At 44.5% G+C, this 26,581-nt stretch overlaps 2 long non-coding RNA genes across 2 annotated transcripts; both read right to left on the bottom strand.

The window, feature by feature from the left end:
* Positions 1-6,416: 6,416 nt before the first annotated feature.
* LOC124652172 lies at positions 6,417-7,025 on the bottom strand. Its single transcript, XR_006987612.1, has 4 exons — positions 6,937-7,025; positions 6,696-6,753; positions 6,528-6,599; positions 6,417-6,428 (listed from the first exon to the last, which is right to left on the bottom strand). It is a non-coding gene; the product is annotated as an uncharacterized LOC124652172 (long non-coding RNA).
* Positions 7,026-7,367: 342 nt separating this feature from the next.
* On the bottom strand, positions 7,368-7,880 carry LOC124651738. Its single transcript, XR_006987494.1, has 3 exons — positions 7,862-7,880; positions 7,629-7,777; positions 7,368-7,515 (listed from the first exon to the last, which is right to left on the bottom strand). It is a non-coding gene; the product is annotated as an uncharacterized LOC124651738 (long non-coding RNA).
* Between the last annotated feature and the right edge of the window lie 18,701 nt (positions 7,881-26,581).

The raw sequence follows: 26,581 nt of genomic DNA, 5'->3' as shown, positions 1-26,581 counted from the left end.
GCCAGCCTTGGCCCCGGCAGCGGTGGCGGTGCCCCTTCCGTCGAACGACGAGGGGGAGGAGAGGGTTTCCGCGGGGGCGTTCCATGGAAGGTGATGAAGCGCCGGTGGAGGAAGTCGGGCGGCACGGCTACTTGGCCATGGCCTGATGCTCTCCGTCGGTAGCCATGGAGGATTCGGTGGAGCGGTGGCGTCCTCCGCCCCCGGTGACGATTCGGTGGTGGTACGCATGATCCGCGCCGTCGTCCTCTTCCCTGGTGATCCGGCAGGAGGGACTGGCGGCGTGGGGGCTGCTGGTCTTGCTTTATTTTTGGTGGCGGTCCTCGGATTTCTCGCAAGCGAAGAAGAAGATCTTCTGGAGATCAGTTTGCCTTGATCTGGTTGGAGAGATGAGTTCCGGAAAGCTCCGCCGGTGAATGGAAGAGTGCATCTTTTGCCTGGAATTTGTTGGATCGGGTGGTATTCGGCCGCGCACACCCATATTTTTATTCCGATCGTTTGGTTCCGGAGGGGGCGGCACAAAGCTCTATTTTGTGTTGAACATCAGGTGACTTTTTGGTCCATGGTGAAGACAGAAGAAGGAATATCTTGAAGGCCGGATTGGTGGACTGCCTAAAGGAGGTTCGAGTCTCCGTGATGCTGAGGGATTTGCTTAACATTCCAGGCTCCGTATCAGTGGTATGCATGTGGGGGCGGCAGCACAGGTGAAAGTCAGAGTCTTACATCTCAGGGTGAAAACCCAATGTCTGGCCTTAACTGGTTGTGTCTGGCAATGACCTTGTTAGAAGAATTGTTTTGAGAGTGAGGACTATCTTTAGGGTGAAAACCTAAGACCTTTGGTCGGACGACGACGGCGCTGGTGCACTGTTCCCTTCTTGGAGCCGTCGGTTTTGGAGAGTTTGTATTTCAGGTGTTGTCACGGTGATGATTGTATTGCTATTGCTAGGTCTGGATTGCTGCAGCCGAACTTTTATTTCTTAGTTTTCTTTACTTTTTTTTGGCAGTGTGCACCCGTACAGCCGTTAGGGTGTGGCGTTGTTACAGAGGTTGGGTGTAATTTGTATCTTTTGATATTAATATTTTTTATCTAAAAAAATATAGTTTCCTTGAAAACACATGATTTACATACGTTGTGAGGAAAACCTTATGATGAACTTCGTTATGGGCCGTTTTCTGTCATCCATGTGTGAGACGACAAGCCTTAGGCGTCGTATCTGCAATGTGCACTGAGGTAGGTACTTTTTCCTGTTTTAATGCATAGAGCAAGGTTTATGACGACTAATGATGCAAATCTGCAATTGGTAGGTCCGTCGACGGCTCGACGCCCATCAATCAGCTTACTCATGTCTACTAGATTTAGATGTGCGCCTTGGCGCACGATCCCGTGAAATTCGTATAGATTTATATTTTATATAACAAAAAAATATGCAGGAAAATGATAATATGTTTATTTAAATTTTACAAAACAAAGTCTGTAGGTAAAATTAGGATAAAACACATGAAATCAAGCACGGAGTAGTAAACACTTGTATACAAAGAAAATAGGGAAATATATTTCAGTAACACTCATAAATGATAATAACATAATTATGTTGAATAATATATGTATACGATGAAAATGACAGTTATAAGGTCATGCTCGAAAACAAAACAATTTTTTATTTAGAAAAAGGCTTTGTCTAAAGCAAAATGGATCAAAATGGCAAACACATAAATCGAGCATGGCGCAACATGCACATAAGGTGCATAGAAACATCGCCGCAACGGACACTTAGGTCATATTTACAGGATACCAATGAAAGGAATCAACACGATTTTCAGACTCCGGCGTACACAAACAACATAGAAATATCTTTCACCTCCAACTCGCATCACCGAAATTCATCACCGTTGGAAAATTTTGTTGTATGTTTTCCTCCTCTCGCTCAACTTTCGTGCATAACCTGGTTCATCGAGGGGAATGCAAGCACATTGGACGGGCTTATACGTGTAAGCCAATTTTAGTTAAGAAAAGAAGTTACCTCTTATCTGTTGGAATCATGGTAGACTGATTGAGAACAAATAATCATGAGACATACAATAAATTACATGTGTTGAAAGATTAGTGAATGATGGGGTGGTTCGGATCAACCCGATGTGACAATTAAGCATACATAGATCCAGTCCAAATAATCTAGAAACAATGAACTTAGTATTTAAGAATTCACCTCTCCGGCCAGAGTCCCTCTGAGCGGATACAATTTTAATGTATGATGTATAAAATTATGAATCACATACATAAATTCCCAGGAATACTAAATAGGGACACCATGTAGAATCTTCTGAATTTGGCACAAGTTGTCGATTCAGCCTACAACTGCCAACTGTGGAAGCTCTCCTAAGCTAGGATGCAGATCTACACATTGTGAAAACTCGCATGAGAAACTAAACAGCCACAAAGATAGTTCAAGGTGAGTTAAAAACAGGGGCCGAGTCCAAATAATCAAGAAACAATTGAACTTAGTGTGATTGAAATACATATACGGATGCATGATCAAAGAAGGAAGAAAACCCATAAGTGTTAGTTCAATTTTACCATGCACTAATTAGAATAAAAAATGTGAGAATTAATTATCATTGTCACAGAAAATACCTTAGCACACATACAAGTTCAATACCATGCGTGAACTGGCTTTCTTGAAAAATATATATCTTTGTTTTCTTAGTGTCATATTTCATTAATCCCATCTATCACTACAATTTGTCCACAAAATATATGTTTCAGACAAGTTCAATATCGCAGATCTATGACAGTCCAAATTCATTTTTTTGCATCGTTGTTGGGCTAGTTTGTCGAGCTGGTGATCTACTTACGTATTCCATTTACAGTAAATAAGACCTCAGGAGGGATGTTTTATTTAGTGAGAACAATATCGACCATTTTTAGCTGGCGGGGTGAGAGGCGGCGCGATTTATTTGGTTCCAGCCCTATAACTTGAGGCCAAAGTGTAAAAGAAGCAACATTATTTTGCTAAATAACATCACAAATAGTGAAATCTTGTGGATTACCTAGGAAAGTCCAACTGACATCTGTCTGCGATATCCAACATCGAAGAACAAAGTTTTGTGCGCGCCTATCATTGGGGAATCCTTGAAGCCGAAGAAGAGTGGGAACACTATTCAGCACATGCACCTGAATAGAAATGGTTATCTGAATCTAAATACCCAGTAAGAGAATGGAAGAAGCATATATGTTCTATGGCAGGATACCAAAATGTATGTTGTTGTGTGGACTTTCATCGGCTACATTAATGGCACAAGAATCAGAAGGCTATACTCCATGCATATATATGTGGTGTAAAGTTGAAACACACCAAAGAAACTAAAATGAAGCAAGATAAGACTTTCAGTTTGTGAACACAGTGCAAAGATAGCCACTGCAATGGAATGTGTAATCTAGAAATAACTTAAATACATGTGCAGTAAGATCAGCAAGAACACGGTCCATACCCTCACAATCAGTTTATACTTGCCAACTCTATAAAGAAAAAGCTTCACTTGCCACCAACAGAAGAATGGTCTACAAACCACACAAATTTCATCAAAACAGAAAGCGACACATATTTACAAAAATAGGAAACCATCAGTTCGTTCCTTTATTACATATATTATGTGAAAATATAATCTGGTATGAAACTAAAATTGCAGTGGTACAAGAGCTAAATTTTCCGTACTAAAATAGTGCACTGAAACAAGTTACGAAATATTGAATGTCATGGCTAAAAGGCTGGTAATTCCACTTCTAGACTGCTATAACAACTGAATCTTGAATGCATGATTCTCTGAAGTAGCATGGAGCTGATTATTTATTCATACTTTCTACCTGTTCGGTTGTTCATTCATCATTAAGGTAAAAATGACAGAAGTTTATGTAAGAGCTTAAGTGTCGAATAGTTTGGGGTTTGTTTTTCTATAAAAGAGTATCTCCTCATGCTGCCCACAAAACCTCATGCCATATAATTTTGAATATCCAAAAGTGAAAGCAAATAACAGAGGCATTCGAGAGTTGTAACGGGTTTTTTTTCACATGGCATCACTCTATCGATTATAACGAATCACGCCAAAGAAAAAGTATCTATTGATGATGTGCCTAATAGATTAGTAATTAGCTCCAACTGGTAAACCACACATTCACCTATGGTTTTCCTATAAAAACATGTATTATCACAGGCACCTAGACTTAGCCTGAGATATCAATTTTTTTCTTCAGCAGTTACTCCGCTGAGAGCAGTCAACAAAAACCCTGTACTGCAAAAATAGAATTAAAAAGCTAGAAGAACACCTCACCCAGTGAATGGATCTGATGAGGCTTACAGGTAAAATTGAGATCCATAAATTTTCTTCATCAACTAAAAAATAATTAGATAGTTGCATTTAGAGTAAAAAAAGAATGAGCTACTTATTAGATAGTTGATATATCATGATTTTTTAATCCTAAGCCACAGATGCATAATATTTACCTAGCAAACCTATGTCACAAAGTGGAGTCTAAGAAATATCAGAAGGTGTTCAGTAAAAGAAGCAGGATTGCAGGAGCTCATGTGCATCTTGGAACTGCTCGCCACCATCCAGAAGCAACTAAAAAATATATATAGCAATGTTTCATGTTATGGGAAGAAAGAAACATGCATTCTTGCAACTACAAACATAACCGAATCTACAACTGAACTAAAACTATGAAGAAAATCCACTTCTAAGTAAGGTATCTTCAAGTGGTATCTTTGCTAGTTAAACTATTAGCTACTATTTAGTTTTGGAAATTCCACCATATACAAGAATTGGAAAATATATGAAAAGGGCGGGGGGGATCAAATCTGCAGATGATATCATCAAGGAAGTAGCATGCCAAAGCATAGTTTCAAAGAGAGAAAGTAAACATAATTGATTTCACTATATAGAATGCACTAAAAAATACAAGGAAAATGCACGAAAAATAGGTATCTAACATCTTCAGATGATATCATCGAGGAACCAGACCTTAAAGGCAAGACCAAAATAGAGAAACAAGCTCCCATGGTGGATGCAACAAAGGGTAACAACACTCAGTCCCTATGGAGTAAACCTCTACCAGGATGGGTAAAACTTAATACTGACGCATCGTTCATCAAAGAGGATGGAACAGCACACTCGGGGAGCCATTATCAGAGATGATAGAGGGAGAACAATCTGCTCTGCTTGGAGCCCAATTCATAGGTGCAACAATGCAGAGGAAGCTGAAGCTATTGCTGTTCTGGAAGGGTTGCGCCTAGCTGCCAGTGTGAATTACCCAACAATACTAGAGAGTGACTGCAAGAATGTCATTGATGGCTTGTTACATCAGAATAACGACAGGTCTCAGTCCAGTATAGTAATCACTGAAGCCAATCAGGTGGCTGCCTCCTTCACTATACTGGAAGTCAGGAAGGTTCCTAGAAGTGCTAACAAAGCAGCGCATTTGTTGGCGGCTTTCAGCCGTAGAGTAAACCTAGATGGTGTTGCGTACGACTCGACTCCTGAGTGTGTTTGGGATCAAGTCTTGAGTGATTGTAACATGACGATATTGTTTAATTAATACAAAGACCCTTTCAAAAAAAAAAAGATGATATCATCGAGGCAGTGGCATACTGAGGTACACATGCAAAACTTCTCGTCAATGTGGGACTCGTGTGTAGGTGAAAAACAATAAAAAAATCTTTTTAGGTTTTACAAAACACAGCGAACTACAATAAATTACAAACAAAGAAACAAAATTTATATACAACCAGGGAAACGGGAGAACATATATTATAGCAACTAACATTTGTGGATTCTGCCAACAGCAACAAAACCAAGGAAGGAACACCGATATCATCATCTACATAGGCAATGCATTGTCGTACATGGTGTATAAAAGTCGAAAGAAAATATAAATCTAATTAGGGCTTGCATCACCGACCTAAGAATAGCTGGTAAAGAAAATAAAAATACTAATTATTTAGCATAATTAGGTACTACTAATAAATTTTTAACTACAGATCCAAAATCTTAAATCGTAATCACTGCAGGTCTACATCTGTACAATGATAAATAAACTAAATGCGGGAGAGATGAGTTATAGCTTCTTGTGAATGTTACAAACCATAAAACCACTGTATTTAGAAATCTCTTCCAGGACCCAGAAACAACACACTTACATCATCAATGGCAAGGAGAACTGAACCCATGGGTGCAAACCTATTTAGGAAGCTAAGTAATTTCAGAACATGAAAAAAAAAGTACATGAAGATAAATCAAAGGAAAACACCTTTTGCAGCGAATCAACAACAGCTCATGTCGGCTCAACGGATTTGTGCATCTCTGCATTGTTGTGTTACTTTAGCACCGTGGGAGCAGATGAGGGGTTGGGTTAGAGGAAGCAGAGCCTGTAGCCTCCCCTATCAGCATTGCATAATTACAAATTATTAAGTTATTGATTTCTTCTAGCTCTGGCCACAATAATTCACACGAAAAAATCAAATATAGTAAGTACTCACCTAGAGCTTGCAGATTAAAGTATCACATAGATTAATTATGTAGTGCAGCCTCTTTGGATTATTCTCACACACCTTGTAGTAACAGATTACATATCATATATAGATAAGATTTATGGGGATTAAACCAAAATATGGTCAGAGGATAATTAAGGAGGAAAATAGGATCACCTCGTCTCAATGCCATGGAAATGCGGCAGATCGTGCTCCGTATGCCAAACGCCAAAATCTATAACCAGATCACCCAAACCATAAATCAATCGTGGATCATGCAACCTGAAGTAAAATACCAGCAACACCAACCACAACCTATTAGGCTACAAACAACACCAGCGTGCAGCTAGCAAAGCCCGCACGGTCAAACACAACAAGCAACCATGAAGAGAGCAAAACTTGGAACTTGGGAAGGTACCTTGCTAGGCGCTGGCAATGGGCGTAGCGGCGATGGCACATCGGAACCCCCATCGCTGCTCCTCTTTCTCCTTGGTCCAACGACAACAATAATTTTGGCTATTTTACATCTCCAGTGGTCACCAGCTAGGCCATTTCATTGTCCTTAAATAGTACATACAACCATATTAGCTAGGATTTTTATCAAGAGAGACAAAAATGGATCAGCACAAACAAAGATGAGATTTTCCCGTACATGAGAGAGAGAGCGATAGAGAGAGAGAACCTCATGTATTCTATGAAGAACACGCTGCTCCTACCGGATAAATTATGAAAGCAGCAACATAATTGGTTACACAGAGACAATTTTCCGTATGCTAGTGAAACACCAACATATATACGAACCCAGGCATAGCTAGTGAAACCAATACATTACATAGATATGCTAATTAGTTTTCTAGTAACTTCACTGTGAACCACTCACTAATTTCTAGAAAAACATAGATATCGCATAGGTAGATGCACTTACAATTAGCTTCCCCCAAATCTCTGCCCTGCCAATTTCACTCCATCAATTAGCAATGTCTGAAGGTTTCTTCACCTTCATAAATTAGGTGTATCAATCAATTATGTTAGCAGTCCTCTTACGGTTAAAATGTCAAAAAAAAATCGAACTGCAGAAAAAATAGATATTACATAGGTAGCCACACTTACATTTAGTTGTCCCAAATCCCTGTCGTGACTGTATCATCCTCACTTTCCAATATTGTTGACTGGCCATCTATATGTGTCTTTGTGTACAACCAATGAGAAGAACTACCAGCCAAGAAGGAGAGCACATCAGCGTCCGATTGCAAACCATGCTTCCTTGACAAAATCGATTAAGATGTAATTAAAAGCATGTCCAGGCATGAACCAATGAAATATCTCGTAAGAAGAGTACGTACAAAGTATGGCAATTTTGACCTTTTAATCATTTGTCTCGGAACACCGGTGAGGCACTAATGAAGCACTGCTTAATGTCAGCCATATAATACATCTGTTATTAGTCAAAAAAAGAGCAAAAACTTGAGCTATAAGATAGTTTAGAAATGATCCTAGAAATCTAAGAAATATTATGTGATGCATGTCTCAAATAATCGAGCAAAAACATCTTTCCCGGAATTTTCTCATATATTTTATCAATAATAGAGCCTGGATGTCTTGCCCAACTGAGATAAAACATAAAATATAATGAGTAGTTAATTACAGAGATAAAACATCATGCTTGCATAAATCTAATTTCAGATCAATTTATTTCTTCCACCTGAGCATAAACTGTAAGAACATCACCTATGGACATGGTCGCGTGTCAGGAAAGGGTGGAAACTAATCTAGGCAGGAGGGCACAAAAATTTGTATGTCCTATCACCTAATCTTGTACCTATATCCAGAGCACATAACTCAAATATAAACCAAAAGCACCTTGTGTCCAGTTAATGAAACAGATTGTTTCCTATGTAAAAGACACCTCCTGCCATCTTAGATCACTGTATGATTAACCTGTGTGAGATTAACTCTGTGAATAGTAGCAGGAAAATTAACCAAAACAAATTGACTGAATGATCAAAAGAAACACACAAAATCCAAAGGGAAACCAACCTGAATAAGGTTTGAACCAAACACGAACAAGAGAGAACCATGACCGAAAGGACATCCCTTGCTAGAATGAAAGGGAAACCACCCAGAGCCAAACTGAACCGAGTTCTTCATGGCTTCCTGAGGCGTCTACCTCATCTCCCCGCAATCTCGTTTGGACCTGGATCAATTCCAACAAAATAGTTGAATGAAAAATGCAAACAATCAGCATGAGAAGTGCTCATTTACATCAATAGAGCACAGGAAAAAACAACGCATTCCTTCAGATCTGGATGCATCCAAAGTTAAAAACCTGGCCAGTTCATGTCTTGCATCAGGATAATGGATCTAGCAGAGATGAATCCATGTATATTTCGCACACACATAGAGAGAGGGGGGAGAGAGGGGAGAAACCTGCGGGGTTCTCAATGAAGATGAGGCTGGGGCAGGCCGCCAACCCACCTGTGCTTCGCCGTTGTCGAATCCTTGATCCCCGCTGTTGGTCGGCTGTGCTCTGGCCCGCCTCCTCTGGCCGTGCTCTGCCTGTTAACGTCCATGTTGCCGATGTTGTTCCAATCGGCGGCCACCACTGCTCCTGTCAATGTTGATGATGGAGGAGGACAGAGCCGGCGACGCGAAGAAAGGGAGGAGGATGCTGAGCCCAGGGAGGAAGCAGGCCGGAGGAGAGAGGAGCGCCGCCGTCGTCCTCTTCCTCCTCTGCTCGTCCCCTGACGCGCTCGCCCGCCCAGCCGCCTTGCCCACCAGGGCCGCTCTCCGCCAGGGGCCCCGCGCAGCCGCCGCTGCCTGCGTCGCCGTCAGCCACGCGCGCGGCGCCGCCTTGCTTGGACGGGCGGGACTCCCCGACGCGCTCGCCCGCCAAGCCGTCGCGCTCGCCAGGCCTGTCTCCGCGCTCCTCCCCAAGGACGGCGCCGGCGAGGTGCGCCGCGTAGACCCCGGGAGCACGTGGGTGGCGGTGGGCGGGCGGGGGCGGGGCGCGAGGCGGGGCGGGACAGGTGCGGGGCGGGGGCGCGATGCGGGGGCAGGGGCGTGGACGGCGGCTAGGGTTTTTTCACCCCGGGGCTCGCTTTATACGAGCCGCGGTGAAATACCAAAAATACCCCTGCGGGTTGAGATCCACTGCCAGATGCCAATGCGTACCGACAGAGATCCCAGCCACGGTGGCTGACTTGCGGGTCTGGCAAAGGTGGGGCTCACATGCAGCCAGACGCGGGTAACAATCGGCTGTTGCATGGGGTTAGCTAGTGAGGGAAGGGTCCAAAACGAACGGCTGAGATGCACAGATGGAGAGATCCGATGGCTCACGTGCACTGATCGCTATGAAGCCCCCTATGGGGAGCATCGTTTATACCTTTAGATTTTGCTTGATTGATCGTCATGTCTTTTGTTGCCGCGTTCGGCTCCGTGTTTTGGCGGGACGTAGCTTTTCCTCGCACCGTTACCGATTTCCCGATATGCACTCGATGTGTGCAGCCCATCCTGCACGGCACGAAAAGAAGAAAAAAAACAGGGGGCGGGATGGGAAGTCACTGTCGTTTGACGCTAACGTATCACGGCAGTTATGAGACCCTCCAGTCTCTTTTAGGAGTAATTAACTCGGATTTATTATAATTTTATATTAAATTTGAGTTAATTAATTCGGTTTCTTTAATTGATTTAGATTTAGTACTATAATTTTGTATTAAATTCGAGTTAATTAAAAAACACTGGACAGAGTAGACGTCAACCTACTGCACGCGCAGGCAACTTCACTCATGATCAAATATATACAACAACCCTCTGTCATTAAACAGTTGCTCTTTGTATTTTAAATATGTTCATTCTTAATATTATTAGGGTAATGCGTTGTTGCAGAGGCTGTGTGTAACTGGCATCTTCGTGGTATTACTCTAGACTAGATAACCCGGTGCGCCCCGGCGCACAGGCAAATGCAAGACAGTACTATAACCGTATGTTTTATGCTGTTGATGTTTGTTTAGTTGTCCAAAAATCCATTAGATTTTTGAGAGCTGCTGTATAGGCAATCTTTTTCAAAGAAAATAAAACATAAGTTTTGCTCGGCTGATGTCTGTATAGTTTTCTAAGAATTCAGTATGTCTTTGAGAGCCCTTAAGCTTGTATAAACAATCCTTTTGAAAGACAATAAAACCTTCCAAGCAACTATCTAACACATGTACAATGCAGGAGCAACATTTGCTGCATCCAACCATTTATTCATAGTAAAGAGAAATAAATGTGTATAAATATACTTTTTTTGGTGCCATCAACACATACAATAAGTACAACTGAAATAGTATCATTTTCTTCAATAAGAATACACCAGGATCCTCACCAAGAATCAAAGAACAAATGCGCACATGCCACACCAAGTGGTACTTATCATACTTGCATATAGGAAAACGCTTGCATGCCCCCGGACGATCGCTGGCGTTGCATCCTCCTCGTAGCGAGCGCGCCACGCGTCCTTCTACGTGCCAAAACGCGAGCGAGAGAGCGGGGCCCACCAGACCTTATCCTTCCCTTCCCAATTTCTTCTTCCTTCCGCATCCTCGCTCGCATCCACGCCCCCACGTCCGCGCTCCTAGCTGTAACTGGATCCACGGCAGAGAGCTTGGACCAACTCCGCACCGCACCAAGCGCCGCGGCCGCCGCCCATCCCTACGTCGTCGGCCCAAACCTTGGCATCTTCTCCTACAGAGACGCGCGCGACGCCTACGGGGGGAGCGAGGTTGAGTCCACCATGGACGCCGGAGAAGTGGGGCTACGCTGCCGCTGATGGCTTGGGCGGCAAAGGAGTTGCGGGGCGCGAGACCGTCGTTTGCCGATATGATGCTGCGACCGGCGTCGGCCTCTCCTACTTATGGCGGCGGAGGCTGCTTCAATTGGCGGTGGTTTTTGCTACAACCTACAAGGGCGTCGGCATCTGCTACTTGTGGTGACGACTGCTTCCAACGCTGGCGTCTACTACATAGGGCGTCTGCGTCTGCTGCTTGTGGCGGCCGCGGCAGCTTCAATCGGCGGCAGCTTCTGCGCCGGCTGACATCTTCTACAAAGGGCGTTGGCGGTGACCACCGTGAGCCTCTGCTACTTGTGGTGGCGGCGGTTGCTTCAATCGGTGGCGACGGCTGCTGCAAAGGGCGGCCGCGGCGGCTACATCAAGGGCGGTGATTTTGCTACGATCGGCGCCGACAGTTGCTGCAAACTCCGGCGGCGGTTGCTACAAACAGGACGCCGCCGTGCTGTAAGGAGACCGGCGAGGTCTGCGGCGATGCTACCACAGGCCGGTGGCGAAGCTACAATCATGCTGCTTGTGCTTGTGATGGGCCGTGGTGCGGCCAGAGCAGCATCGGTTCTGCCGGAGTGGAGGGCGGTGCTACCGAAACTGCAGGGTGTTGACAGCCAGCAAGGTTTGCAACAAGAAAAGGGTTACATTTCCAAGAGGAGTAAGCACGACCTCGAAGCACATGTTTTTTCTACAGAGGGCATGCACCCAAATAATTTAAACCATCCAGGATGCGAAAAAAGGTAATGTAAAATACCTTTATTGCGATAATAGGCTAATAGCTATATAGAGCAGCGAGGAAATGCAGAAATGGAACTCTTGAGAAGGCCAATATGCCAGGCACAATTAGATCCATAGAAATGTGCAGTACCAGAAATAACAATCCACTTGCTTGAGGAAATGATTAAAATGCAAGAAAGATGCAGGAGAATACATTGCATATTTACATTGTTTGGCCACAAAACGAACATGCTAAGCCTTCTACTGAGTACGACAACCCAACCTTTGGCAGATTAAACATCTTCAGGACACATTACATAAGCAACAAGATCCATGTAGGCATAGAAATCAAATGTGTGCTCAATCAAAGCAGCGACCAAAGCCAGTTGGAAGTCCCAATGCCACAAAATAACCAACTATGAAAGCATAGTCATGTAAAAACCTAGTGTCGATGACGGGCTAGTCATATAAACAAATTTGAGCTAGGTGAAATTATATATTAAGATCAATAGCATATATATGCATAAGACATAATTAAACAGAAAGAAAGATCAGGAAAAGCCATTGGCAGCGGATCAAATAACTGCGCTGAAAATGGCCATCATACACAGAAAAGAAAGTGATTTTTGGTGCTTTATAGCCAAGTTTCAACAGGTCAGGCGTTAGTTAAGGGCTTATGACCGATAACTGGTCATAACCTGGAATGTCCTTCCTAGCCGGAAAAAAAATATAGAGTTGTATTTTTGAGAACATGAATGGACACCAAAGAGAAAATCTGGAGCGTTAAGCGCTAGCTTTACCTATCTTAAATTCATACCACTATATAACCTTCTCAGCAAGAAGACACATTAACACCAACGATGTGATAAAATATATGAGCATTCGATCAATCTCGTATACTTGAAAATTTAAAAAGGTCATCACGAGCAAGCACGTGATTGCTGTCCCCCCCTCCATGAGCAAGCCTATTACTGTTGTCTTCCCCGTCCACGAGCAAGCTTGTGACTGCTGTCCTCCCCATCCATGAGTAGACATCATTTAACTATGCTCAAGTGGCAGGATGCCATCATCAACTGCCCCCGTTAATAACAAATCAATGTTGTTAAGGGGATACCTGGAGGCTGGATCGTCTTGGCCGAGAGCCGGAGGCATCAGACAAGCACGTTAATGGAGCTGAGAGACGCCCGCACACAGACCATGTCGTGACGAGTGCAGACAGTAGGGTTGGCCTGCAACCTTCACGGCGCCGCCTCCAACTCCCGCCTATCGCGAACACCGGAAGCCGGGAAACTGACAGACGAGGATCCTTGGGCTGCAGAATAAAGCGTAATCTAGATACTATTATAGACATATTAGCTATCAGTGTACCAGTAAAGTATTTCAAGAGAAGAACCTAACAGCAAGAAAGCTTTATACTACAACAGATTAGCAACCAACAGAAACTAAGAGAATTCTGAGATACATGGAAGAAATACGATAAGCAACAGAAACATTCTAGGCATCTCAGATTTAAATGAAAATATTAACACGAAGTGTTCATCACAAGTAAGAGACGGTAGCAACAATACATATATAACAACCGCAAGTTAAATCACACAAAATGCGAGAAATCTTTACCTGCAAAATTCGACCATAGGAGAGACTACCACAAATCCACAACTTTGGCAAAATGTAGTTGTAACTGAAGCAAGCATGTTTAATTTTAATCATTGTGTACCCTTTCTGTGAACATGTGACACTATATCTTGCAGGTCTATGTAGATTCATTCTCATCCTGCAACATCTTAACCATGAATTAGGCACCTAGCACCTACATCATGTACAAATCAGCAGCAGCAGCTCACCTAGGAGGTACATCACGTACGAATCAGCAGCAGCAGCTCATCGCCAATATTTTAATGGCTTCCTCAACAAAAAAATTATTTATTTTTATTAGTTGGCTATGACCTCGAGGGCAGAACTTGCCTAATGCATACAATTAAACCACTTCTCTTGATTATTATTAAAAATATGCACCATTCTGAACAAACAAGCAATTGGAGAAAAATGTATGTACACAGAGGTCGGAAGGAGGCATGCAGCCATTAAGAGAACAATCAAAGTATAAGCATAAATTGGTATGTTGTAACACAATGCATCTTAAAATGATTGTACTGAGCAAGCACTTATAGTGAGTTGTTCTACTAACTGGTGCACAATAAAATTCCAAATGCTGGGAGCGTGCATCATCTGAATGGGGCATGGCATTACAATACCAGAGCAACAAAAGATAGATAATCTGAAAAGGAAAAAAAAAAACAAGTGTGAACTCTACAATATTCAGGAGCCATGCCAGAACAAGCACAAAAGTGTGGAAAGGCAAACCATCAGGATTGCATATCAACATAGAAAATCTAAAAACAATTTTGTTTCAAAAGAACTATTCACAATATCAAGTAAAAAAAAAAGCAAAACCAGGAGCAATTACTAAATAGTTGTATCCCTCAGCAAATCATGCAAGTTTGATTTGTGACACCCCAATAGGACATTATAGTCTAGGGTGGCTTCCATATAGTGCATTTAAAATTGACAGCTAACATAACAGCCTAAGATGAAAGAGAAGTGTACCTAAACCAACTACGAGAGAAGCATTTAGCACAGCCAGACTCTATGACAGAGGTGGCCTGAAGAAAAGTAAAAATTAATAGAGATACTACAATTCCCAGCTAACCTGGTATCAAAGAAGCTTTCTTTGCTTCATCATCCATTATCTTCACAATTTCAAACTCTTTTTTGCAAAGAAGATAATTCATCAACATTTACAGCAACACTGGCAAGACCATTATTCATCGGGAAAAACATAAGGTACTCTTGGTACGCATCATGTGACTTCATGAAATCCTCAAAAGATTCATTTTCATGGCCCATGGCCACACAAAAATATTGAATCTCTTTCTCAACCATAGAACTTGCCTGACAACAAAGAAATGAAGTTATTAAAAAAGGGTAAACACGAAGGACACACGAAACAGTAACTAAAAAAGCTTAAACATGTAATTAAAGATGGCGCAAGAGACGAACTCCATTATGCGATTAACTAAACCACTCATGACACACCGCATTCAGCTTGTATTCAGATGTGATGTTCTGTTTATGTCTACCTCTACTCCAATATGCTGATATGCGTGAGACAAACAGTCACACACACTACAGCTTTTATAGCCAGATATAATATTTTGTTTATCTCTATATCCAAAAGCATCAGCCTAATAAGTAGCAAGTGAGTACAAATCTGCAGATCACATGAATATAGCCTACACTTGACCACCCCAGATGTCCATTTCAGGAGTTCAAATTAATTATTTTGAATTAAGGATGTGCTTTTTCATGAGAAAAAAAAGAAGACAAAACAGAGAAGAAGAACAAGCAACTGTGTTAATTATTCTACTAATGAATTATTTATCCTCGATTCCTGCTGCTATATAACTATTTTCAACTGATAATTTCAAACCAAAAAAAAAGAAGCAAGTAAAGGATTATTCATCATTAGAAAAACATAAATTTTATATTATAATCTGAAACACCATTCTGCATTTACTACTTTTTATTCCAAAGTATGTTCAAATTTATACTCAATTTAGGAGGATTGAATCCAACAAATACCTCAAAGTATAACTTGCAAGAAACAAATAGGGTTTAGGGTTCAGCATTTCACCTTTGCTCTGAAGAAAAGATCTAGCTCATCCTACTGGCCACCCTCCAAAAGTCCTCAACGTTCCATTCAACCACTGCGTGGGCCAAAACAAACAGAGCGTACCAAGAATAAAAGGCAAATGAGTAGAGAGTTCTCACATAATAAGCCATCTCATCGCAGTGAATGTCCCAAAGCTTCGGTCCCTGAATTGCCAAGCTGCACAGAGATCTTGACCAGATTGGATCACCCAATGACACACGCGGTCATGTTACTGCTCCCGGGGAAAACAAGAACACAACACACCTACACAGTAGGTAATCTAGCATGAGAATCCTATGGAAAGGTAAAAGTGAAACAAGAACAAGAGGGTCTCGGCCTCAACTCATGCAGCCACTTCCTGAACTTCAGTATGATCTGCAGTGGCCATAGAATAAAAGTCAGCAGAACTCTAAAACCCATTTGACCAGATGGCTTACGGGAAACAAGCATAAATAAAATAAATACCCTCACAGATAGAAATGCTCCATTTTATATTACCAATGTAGTAGTTGTTAACACAACTTTTAGTCATCACAGATAAATCACCGAACTTCAGAAAACCTCCAATTTTTTGTAAGTGCCAACTAATGACCATAATAATTAACACTTCTAAATAGCTAACATGATGTGATAATTGAGAAGCAGATATGGGAAGGTCACAAAGCATCACCTGGTTGTAATATGAACCACTTTCCAGCTTGAACATCAAGAGCTTGTCGAGCAGAACCTCTATTTCTTTGAAATATGCACCACACGATCCAATTTTCACACGACAATAAGAATAAGCACCTCGAAAGAATATTCTCTTTAGGACTGAAAAATTAGCCACAAAGTAGGTTATCTATAACCTCCATTTCTTTGAAATATGCACCACACGATCCAATATTCTCTTTATATTTGACTAATATGATGCAAGTGGATATACCTTACTAAATAGGTACCATTTTTAGAGCTGTTTGAACCGCACAAGAGTCCCAAGAAAAATCATCCATTTGGCAGTGCTCCTTCGTGTTTCCCTGAGTCTTCAGAATGCATGCAGCCAATCCAGACTAAAAACTTCAAAATGCCTGAATATTATGACATGCATGGTTTACATTGCAGTTATATGCTTTGCACTTCTAAAGCTTGAAAACATCGTTGCTATGAAATACAAATTGGTAGGATTTAAAACAATATATTTATGTCCGTACTAATGAGCAGTTACCTTGTTACCATTCTGAAAAATATAGGCGTTCAAAAATCCATGGATACATTAAGCCAGCTATATATATCCAGAAGATGTCTAACACTATAGCAGGCTAGCTCTCTCTCCTTTTTGGGCATGCACGCTTGCATGTGATTACTGATGCTACAAAAAAAAAACATTAGATCAGTCAGTTTGTACAGCTACTCAGTCAACATTTATTTCCAATATGAATAATGGATGAGAGGCTGCAACTTAATTACAAAAATTATATTAAACCAATCCATGCAGTTAGAGCCAGCCAAACATGAGAGAAGGCATCAGAGCTACTAAATCATCTTTGGGGACAAGGCCAAGGCCACCAAAAGCTGTGTTGATGCCACAGTGCCATACCAATGAGTGGCTGAGGCATGGCAAATCAAGATTGATCCAAGAAAGTGGATAGAAACCCCATATTTTTATGAACCACGCAGGCACAACAAGACAAAAAAAAAATGGGCAGCTCTCAATACAACTTGTTTCCTTCCCCTCGGTGAAGTGTAAACTCTTAAAGACTGATACAACACGAGAACTCTCCACCCTCTACAATGAGGCGGTGTAAGCGAGATCAATTACAATCCTTATATTTCTTTGACAAGGAACTAATGATATAAGATGTAACGGTGGTAAAGAATTAAAAGAGCATGAATACATGATATCACATGGCCATGCTCACTTTTAATCATAAAACAATAAGCAAGATTGTCCATTTTTCTCATCATGGGAGGATAAAAAATTCGCACTACTGCCAGATCCAGTGTTAAAAGTAGATCTAAAATATATAGGAGTTTTGTCACGATTGACTGGCACTAATATTTTCGAAGAACTAACTCACATAGCTTACAGAGATCAATCCTCCCGAAACCTTTTTGGAATTTCATCGAACAAGAGGCAAAAATTAGTAAGAAGAGAAGCGTGCGTGCACCTGGGCGGACATCCTGTACCAGCTGTTCGTGCTTCAACTGTCGAGCAGGTAGTAGGAGGAGAAAGAGGTCGACCAGTGCACACTAGTAGATAACAGGCCTTTTGTTCCGGGTGGTAAGGCCCTTTTGTCGCGGGCGGCCAGCCGCGACAAAGGTGGCGCGACAAAAGGGTCCACCTTTTGTCGCGGGTCACTTACGACCCGCGACATAAGGTCCACCACGTGGCAGCCGCGGGGCGCGCACGGCACAAGCCCTTTTGTCGCGGGCGGTATTACCACCCGCGACAAAAGTCCCTCTACGTGGCGCGCGCACAACGCTGCTGCTTTAGGGTTTGAGGGGTGCAGCACCCCTCCCCCCGCCACCGACCGCCTGTTATTTCATTTTTTTCGTTCTAAAATAGAAGTTGCATATATTTGTACGCTACTAGAAGTTGTACACGTTCATTCAATATATATATATATAGATCGATCAAACAAATATTGCAAGCAAAAGTCGATTCCCCTTACACATATTCGTAGATTCCCTACATATATACATTTAGCTCACGATCGACAAGCGGTACTAACGACCGTCTATTTGGAGGTAGAGCATCTATTTGGACTAAACAAGCCTTTGTTGTTTAGTACATCTTTAATCAAAAGTCCCGCCAGTTCCTCCGCGATTCCTAGTGCGTGTTCCTTTGGTTGGAGTCCGTCCCGCATGAAGTCGACCTATATACGAAAATGAGATGAGTATGACTATATCAGTCTTGATAACGAAATATTGATGATAATAAATAAAGTTGTGAATGTTATTGCTTACGTCGAATTTATTATTGTTACGCTTCTCGGTGGTTAACATGCGAATGGACTCGCAAACGTAGTATCCACATAGATTCGTCCCTTGTGGCTGCTTGGGGGCACGGTACAGGAGTAAATGTTAGCTTCTCCGCCCGGTACCGTCCTTACGATGTCTCTTGAAAGCGGTCCAAGCCCCTGCCGAGCAAAAGAATGATTGAATGAGTGGATAATTAATTGATATCTCACGAATGATAAAGCGCGGCGATGAAGGAAATTACACTTGGAGCAACTTCTACAAGTCCTTGAACCCGTCCACGCCTCTACTCAGTGGGTCTTTTACTTCAACTATTCCCTTATCAGGTTGAATGTCTAGTAGAATCCAGTGGAAGCTGCATATGTTATGCATATACGTCAGGAATTACACTTAACATCGAGTAAGAAAAATTGAATGTGCATAAAAGATCATTAAGACTCTCACTCGTAGTTGTAAGGAAACAATATTGAATCACAAAAATATTGCTCCCCCAAAAACCTTAGTAGGTTTCCCCCGTTTCTTCGCGTTTATGCTTCACCGTTTCAACATGTATTTTATACTGGGTCAATAAACCCAACATTGATAATATTATTACTTCGCATTCACTGATCTTCGATCGCATAAGAGAACACATAAGATATAATGAGTATATATATGCAATGAAAACGAACATGAACTGAATGAAAATGAACTTATATGTAGTTAACAACTTACAAGCAATAGCAACTCATGAGAGATTTGTCGAGGGCATCTAGATTGAATAAGCTGCCGGAGTTCATTCATCTCAATATGGATCTCCTCCTTTCGGTAGTAATATTCCCATGGTATACTCGCCACGATGTACATTATGTTCTCCTTGCATGCATCAAGGTACCACCGATGCAAATTCCGCATATGTGTTGGCAGTTTATGCAGCTGCTCTGTGGCTGACCAAGTCGGCCCCGTAGACAAATTTAGGAGCTATATCGGCGAGTGGGTATTGCACAATCTGCTGCAGACAGCAATTCCTCCACGGTAACGTCACAGGCAGCCGCTAGCTTTGCAGCTTCTTCCATATCGAAACCACCCTGTTTCTCGTACAGCTTGGGAACATTAAGCACTTTGAGTGCTGGGATCGATTGTTTGGGCTGAGCACCGATGAGGGGAACTTCGTTTCTCTTTTTGCCTTTTGTCGTTGGCTTGGCCTTGAGGGGTGCACTTGTTGAAGTTGACTTATTCTCAGTTGCACTTCTAGCTGATGATTTGCTCGTGCCAGCAATCTCCTTCTCCTTAGCCTTTTCAGCCTTCTTTTTGTCAATTACCTTCGCAAGAGTGCGTGTATAGTCATCCTTCTTCTCGTGTAAGTCATACTGCGATGGTGTGTTCAGAAAACTAGTAGCATATGCTATTTGCTTCTCTGTGTATGGCTGCAGCGCGAGGAGGTTTTGGCTTATGAAAAAAATTATAATTGATTTTCTTAACAATGGCATCATTTTCCTCCGGGGTACGATCGTAAGGACGGGGGGGAGGAACCTTTGGTTCTTTTGGGAGGGGCGACCTCTTGCGGACAGGACTCTTGAAACGCTTCCGGCTGGGTGCATTCCGAGTCTTTTTGGGCGGAGGCGCTGGAGATGGAGATGGACTACCGATGTCGTGGTCGACGTCGTACCCATGGGGTGATGGTGGCGACATGTGATCAGTAGGAGGAGGTGATGGTGGCCTGCGATCATCTGGAGGAGGTGATGGTGACCTGCTCGGACGACTGGTACTAGGGGCTACCCAGCCTGGCAGCTTGATGTTCTTCTTTTCCCAGAGAATGACTTCTCCCAGCACCTCTCTGAGTGTAAGCCCCCCATCACCTCCAGGGATATCGAGCTCCAATGTCCCCCACGACGGGACAACCGAATCCACCCCGACACGAGCATAGCCAGCTGGAATCGGATTGCCATGCCATGTTGCCGGCTCACCTTCGGGTCCAAATGCCGGTAAGACATAGCCGACCGCCACCTTAACAGAAACCTTCCCGAACACCTCATGGAGATCACAAGGTGTTTGCTCCTTGATTCCATCCAAGGGGTCGCCGGGACCGGCATCTATCATCATCCGTGTAGAAGGGGCCTCCGAGTCGGCCACGCTCTTCGTCTCGTCGCTGAGATATGTCGGCGGTATTATCTGGCGGGCGCTGTCCTTTTAGTTCATTTATCTCCCGCTGCTGCTTTGCTGAAGCTCCCGCTGCTGCGGGTCAAGTCGGCGTTGGAACTCGGCCATCCGGGTCATTACTGCACCTCCGAGCTGGCGTTGTTTAGCTCTCGCTCGGCTTCTATAAGTCTCCGCGTCGGCCGGAAACCCAAGCGACCATGGAACACTAGGGCCGAAGCCTCTTGTTCGTCCTCCCTTCTCAGGATTACCGAGGACAAGCGTCAGCAAATCTTTCTCTCTATCGGGAGCAAACTTAAGTTTTCCCGCCTTTATATCTGCCGTCACTTCAATCCATTTTTGCCTGGGTACCCTAACCCTGGTGTCAGTTTCAACAATGTTCCCTGTCTTCATGTCATACTCACAGCCATGCGCGAGGAACCAATTTCGAGCCCTAGTGTCCCATCCTTCTCGCGTGGGTTCCGGAGTGATCCCCTTCAGCTCCATCTCAGCCTCTTGTGCATCCCACTTAGGCATGGCCCCTCCGTAGCCCCCTCGCCCCGTATGATGGTGATATTCCTTTAAGCTTGCATTCTTCTTGTTTTTCGTTGACAGGTTCACAGCCTCCTCTGATTCTTTGTACCTCACAAATTCTTCCCAGTTATGCTCCTGCTTCGCTAGGTAGTTCTCGAATAATGGAGGCTTCTTGTCTTTCTTATAATTTTGCCATAACCTGTTCTTATACGCCCGGAAAAGTTCCCCCATCTTCTTAAGAGCCCATTTCTTCACTAGCGCCCGCTGCTTAGCATTCTCAGACTCCGATCCCAAATCCGGCAAAGTGAAATGTGCCATGAGGTCGGCTGAAAAGTGTGTCTTTGTACCTATCGGCAACCTGATTTTCGGTCACATTCTTGGTCTTGTTCCATTCTCTGACAGTGATCGGGATACGATCTCTAACCACAACTCCGCACTGATTTTTGAATGTCACTCCGACACTTGCGGGTACCACCGGTTGGCCTTCCGGTGATATAGCTTCAATTGTGAAGTGGTCTTTTTTGCTCAACTTCTTTGCCGGGCCTCGTTTCTCTATCTTATCTTTGGAGGCCTAAGAGAATACATATAGAATTGCATTAATGCCTATATACTAATGCCTCAATACATATGTACATATAGAATTCCATTAATACCTCGTCATGACCGGAGCTGTCGGCTTCTCCGTCACCGGAGCCGTCGGCTTCTCCGTCACCGGCTCCGTCGGCTTCTCCATCACCGGAGCCGTCGGCTTCTCCATGACCGGAGCCGTCGGCTTCTCCATCACCGGAGCCGCGGGCTTCTCCATCACCGGAGTCGGCTCGGTCGGCTTACGTACCATCGCGGATTATGTCCGCGAATATGTCTTCCTGTTCCAAGTCCCGTTCGAATTGATCCATTGTTTATGCAAAAGAATTAAATCGATAAGTAAATGTTCAAACACAAACCAAACCCTAACCCTAATCAAACACAAACCAAACCCTAACCCTAATCGGCGACACGTGTTTGCGAGAGGGAGAGGGGTGTCGGCGACGCGTGTTTGCGAGAGGGAGAGGGTCTCGGCGGCGCGTGTTTGCGAGAGGGAGAGGGGTGTCGGTGCGTGTTTGCGAGAGGGAGAGTGCGCGTGTTTGCGAGAGGGAGAGGGTGTCGGCGGCGCGTGTTTGCGAGAGGGAGAGGGGTGTCGGCGCGTGTTTGCGAGAGGGAGAGGGCGCGTGTTTGCGAGAGGGAGAGTGCGCGTGTTTGCGAGAGGGAGAGGGTGTCGGCAGCGCGTGTTTGCGAGAGGGAGAGGGGTGTTGGCGCGTGTTTGCGAGCGGGAGAGGGCGCGTGTTTGCGAGAGGGGGAGGGTGTCGGCGACGGGTTTTTGCGAGGGCGCGTGTTTGCGAGAGGGGTGTCGGCGGTTACAACAAAATTTAAACTACAAATTTGAACTAACTAATTACATTTAACAAAAATAAACTAACTAATTACAACAAAATACTTACAAAATTTAAACTACAAATTTGAACTAACTAATTACAACAAAAATAAACTAACTAATTACAACAAAATACTTACAAAAATAAACTAACTAATTACATACTAAAATGTCTATATACAACAAAATTTAAAGTAACATACAAAATTTAAACTAACATACAAAATTTGAACTACTAATTATCTAACTAAGAAAAAAAAATTAAAAAAAAAGGGCCGGCCGGGGGCGCCGGCGCCGGCGCACACGTACGGTGGTTTGTACCTGCGGCAGCGCGGCGGCGGGGCCAGCACGGGCACAGGGCGGCGGCGGGGGGCGCGCGGCAGAGGAGATCGGCCGGCGGCGCGCGCGGCACGGCGGCGCGCGCGGCGAGAGGAAATCGCGGCGCGGCGCGGCGCGCGAGAGGGAATCGCGGCGCGGCGCGGGCGAGAGGAGGCGCGCGACGGCGGCGCGAGATGCCGGCGGCGGCGGTGGATTTGGGCAGCCTGGCGGCGCGATTTTGCTAAGGAATGGCCTCCGGGGTGTCGCGGGTGGGGGCTCCGCCCGCGGGGTTAGGTATTTATACCTAACCCCTTTTGTCGCGGGTGGTGGCACGACCCGTGATAAAAGGCCCCCCTTTTATCGCGGGTCGTGCCACCACCCGCGATAAAGGGGTCCTGCTATCGCGGGCCGTGGCTCGACCCGCGACAAAGGGGTGGGAGGGAGGCGGCCGATCCGCGTGAAGCGCATCCAACGGCTCCGGCCGTTTGAATCCAACGGCCCGGAGCCGTTGGACGCGGATCAGGCCTGCAGCACCGTTTTTGTTTTTCGTTTTTTCTGCTTTTTGTTTTTCTGTTTTTTTAATAAAAACTATTATTTCAATAACTTTTAAATGGTAACTCAAAAAGAAAAGTTTTATATATGAAAATTGATCAGAAAAATCCAATGAACATGAATATGACATCCATATAACTATTTGCATCTCGCATCATATAAAACGGATAGTCGTGTATGTTTCACCCACGTGCACCGCCGCCGTGCCACTCGTGTCGCGTCCCGTGCCACGTGTCGCCACCGCTTCCACGTGCCTCGCCCCGCCGACGCCGGCGTGCGACGTGTAGCCACCGCTCGACACGTGCCTCGCCCCGCCGACGCCGGCGTGCGACGTGTAGCCACCGGCCCGACACGTGCCATGCCCCGCGTGCGCTATATAGAGCGACGAGTGCGGGCGCAACCACACGTCGCCACCGCCTCCGCTCATTCATCTCCGGGATGCCTCCATGTCGTCGAGGAGCGTCCGGTTTCCGTGGCGTTCGAGTGCGTCCGAGCGGTAGGTTCACCGCCGAGATATGCGCCGGTGGCTTCCGCCTCACCCTCGGCACGTACAACACGCCGGAAGAGGCGGCGCGCGCTACGACGCGGCGGCGTGGCGCTTTCGGCGGCCAGGGCACGACATGAACTTCCCGGATGTTGAATCGCTAGAGGAGGCGGAGTTCCTCGCGCCACCGCCGTGCCTCGTCACCGACGAGGACCGTCGCCGGCATCGCCAGGTGCAGCGCAGGATCGCCATCGCCGAGCGCGACGAGCAGTTGATGCTCTTTTTATCTTGGTCGATCGTGTAAAATGTATTCCCATTTATCTCGTACCCTTGGAATGTACATATGTTTGAAGATGGTAACCTGGCCAACAAGAACAGCTGCTCCACAACAGATGGGTCATTAATGAGATGTCTTTGCAACCAACTGCCGAAGGTATTCATGTGTTGACATGTAATCAAGGACTCGGGCTGCCCCGGTTTTATTTCTCGTAAAGCATTCTTATGTTTCTCGATGTACGGAGCCACCAAGATGGAATTGTATAGAAGCTGTGTAGTGTGCTTGATTGAAAGAAATCTTGTCCCTGCACACCATTGATTTCCTTCCTAGTGTGCCTTTTCCAGTCAGCCTCCCCTCATACCGAGATTCAGGAACACCAATCGGCTTAAGGTCAGGAAGAAAGTCAACACAAAACTCAATGACCTCCTCAGTTCCGTAGCCCTTTGAGATACTTCCTTCCGGCCTAGCTCGGTTATGAACATATTTCTTTAAGACTCCCACGAACCTCTCGAATGGGAACATATTGTGTAGAAATACGGGACCGAGAATTCTAATCTCGTCAACTAGGTGAACGAGGAGGTGCGTCATAATATTGAAGAAGGATGGTGGGAACAACAACTCGAAGCTGACAAGACATTGGACCACATCTTCCTGTAATCCTGACAAAGTTTCGGATCCATTACCTTCGAGAAATTGCGTTGAGGAATGCACATATCTTCACAATGGCTAGTCGAACATTTTACGGTAGAAGTCCCCTCAATGCAACCGGAAGCAATTGTGTCATAAGCACGTGACGGTCATGGGACTTCAGGTTTTGGAATTTTTCTCCTTCATATTTACTATCCCCTTTATATTCGACGAGAAACCAGACGGAACCTTGATGCTTGAATAGGGCTTCAAAAAGATCTCCTTCTCTTGTTTGGTAAGAGCGTAGGCTGGCAGGCCCTACAAACTGCCCTGGATGTTTGCCGTTTCGTCCTTTATGAAGTTCCTGGTCCTCCCGTGCTTCGGTGTATCTTTTGTCTTTCCATACACGCCCGGAAAACCTAGAATATTCACACAAAGATTCTTGGTCAGGTGCATCACGTCGATTGCAGAGCGGACTTCCAGGACTTTCCAGTATTCTAGCTCCCAAAAAATAGATTTCTTCTTCCACATGGGCGCGTGTCCGTCAGCGTCTTTCGGAACAGGTCGACTGCCTGGACCCTTTCCAAAGATAACATTTAAATCCTTGACCATGTCAAATATATCAGCACCACTACGGGGACAGGCTTCGGACGGCGGTCCGCCTCGCCATCGAAATGCTTTCCTTTTTTCCTTAAGGGATGCTTGCGCGGAAGGTAACGACGATTGAACGGGTAGACAACTTTTCGCTTTTTCCCAAATATTTACTTTCGAGTCTCATCTAAACGAGTGTGTGCATGCATTGTATCCTTTGTTCGTACTGTCCTGAAATGTTACTGAGAGCAGGCCAATCATTGGTGGTTACGAATAGCAACCCTCGTAGGTCAAATTCTTGCTCGGTGTGCTCATCCCACACACGTACACCTGGTTTGGCCCACAACTCCAAAAGTTCATCGACTAATGGCCTTAGGTACACATCAATGTTGTTGCCCGGTTGCTTTGGGCCTTGGATAAGCAACGGCATCATAATGAACTTCCGCTTCATGCACAACCAAGGAGGAAGGTTGTAGATACATAGAGTCACGGGCCAGGTGCTGTGACTGCAGCTCTGCTCCCCAAAAGGATTCATGCCATCTGTACTTAGACCAAAGTATAAGTTCCTTGCCTCACGTGCAAAATCCGGGAACTCTCTCCCGATGTTTCTCCACTGCCGACCATCAGCGGGGTGCCTCAACATCGCGTCTTTCTTACGTTCTTCCATGTGCCATCGCAACAACTGGGCATGCTCTTTGTTTCTGAACAAACGTTTCAACCGTGGTATTATTGGAGCATACCACATCACCTTCGCAGGAACCCTCTTCCTGGGTGGCTCGCCCTCAACATCACCGGGGTCATCTTTTTCGATCTTATACCGCAATGCACCACATATCGGACATTTATTCAAATTCTCGTACTTCTCACCGCGGTAGAGGATACAATCATTAATGCATGCATGTATCTTACTGCACATCTAATCCTAGAGGGCGAGATAAGCTTCTTTGCTTC

The sequence above is a fragment of the Lolium rigidum genome, chromosome 5 (genome assembly GCF_022539505.1).
Source record: "Lolium rigidum isolate FL_2022 chromosome 5, APGP_CSIRO_Lrig_0.1, whole genome shotgun sequence".
NCBI classification, from domain to species: domain Eukaryota; kingdom Viridiplantae; phylum Streptophyta; class Magnoliopsida; order Poales; family Poaceae; genus Lolium; species Lolium rigidum.
This window is presented reverse-complemented; position numbering and strand designations above follow the sequence as displayed.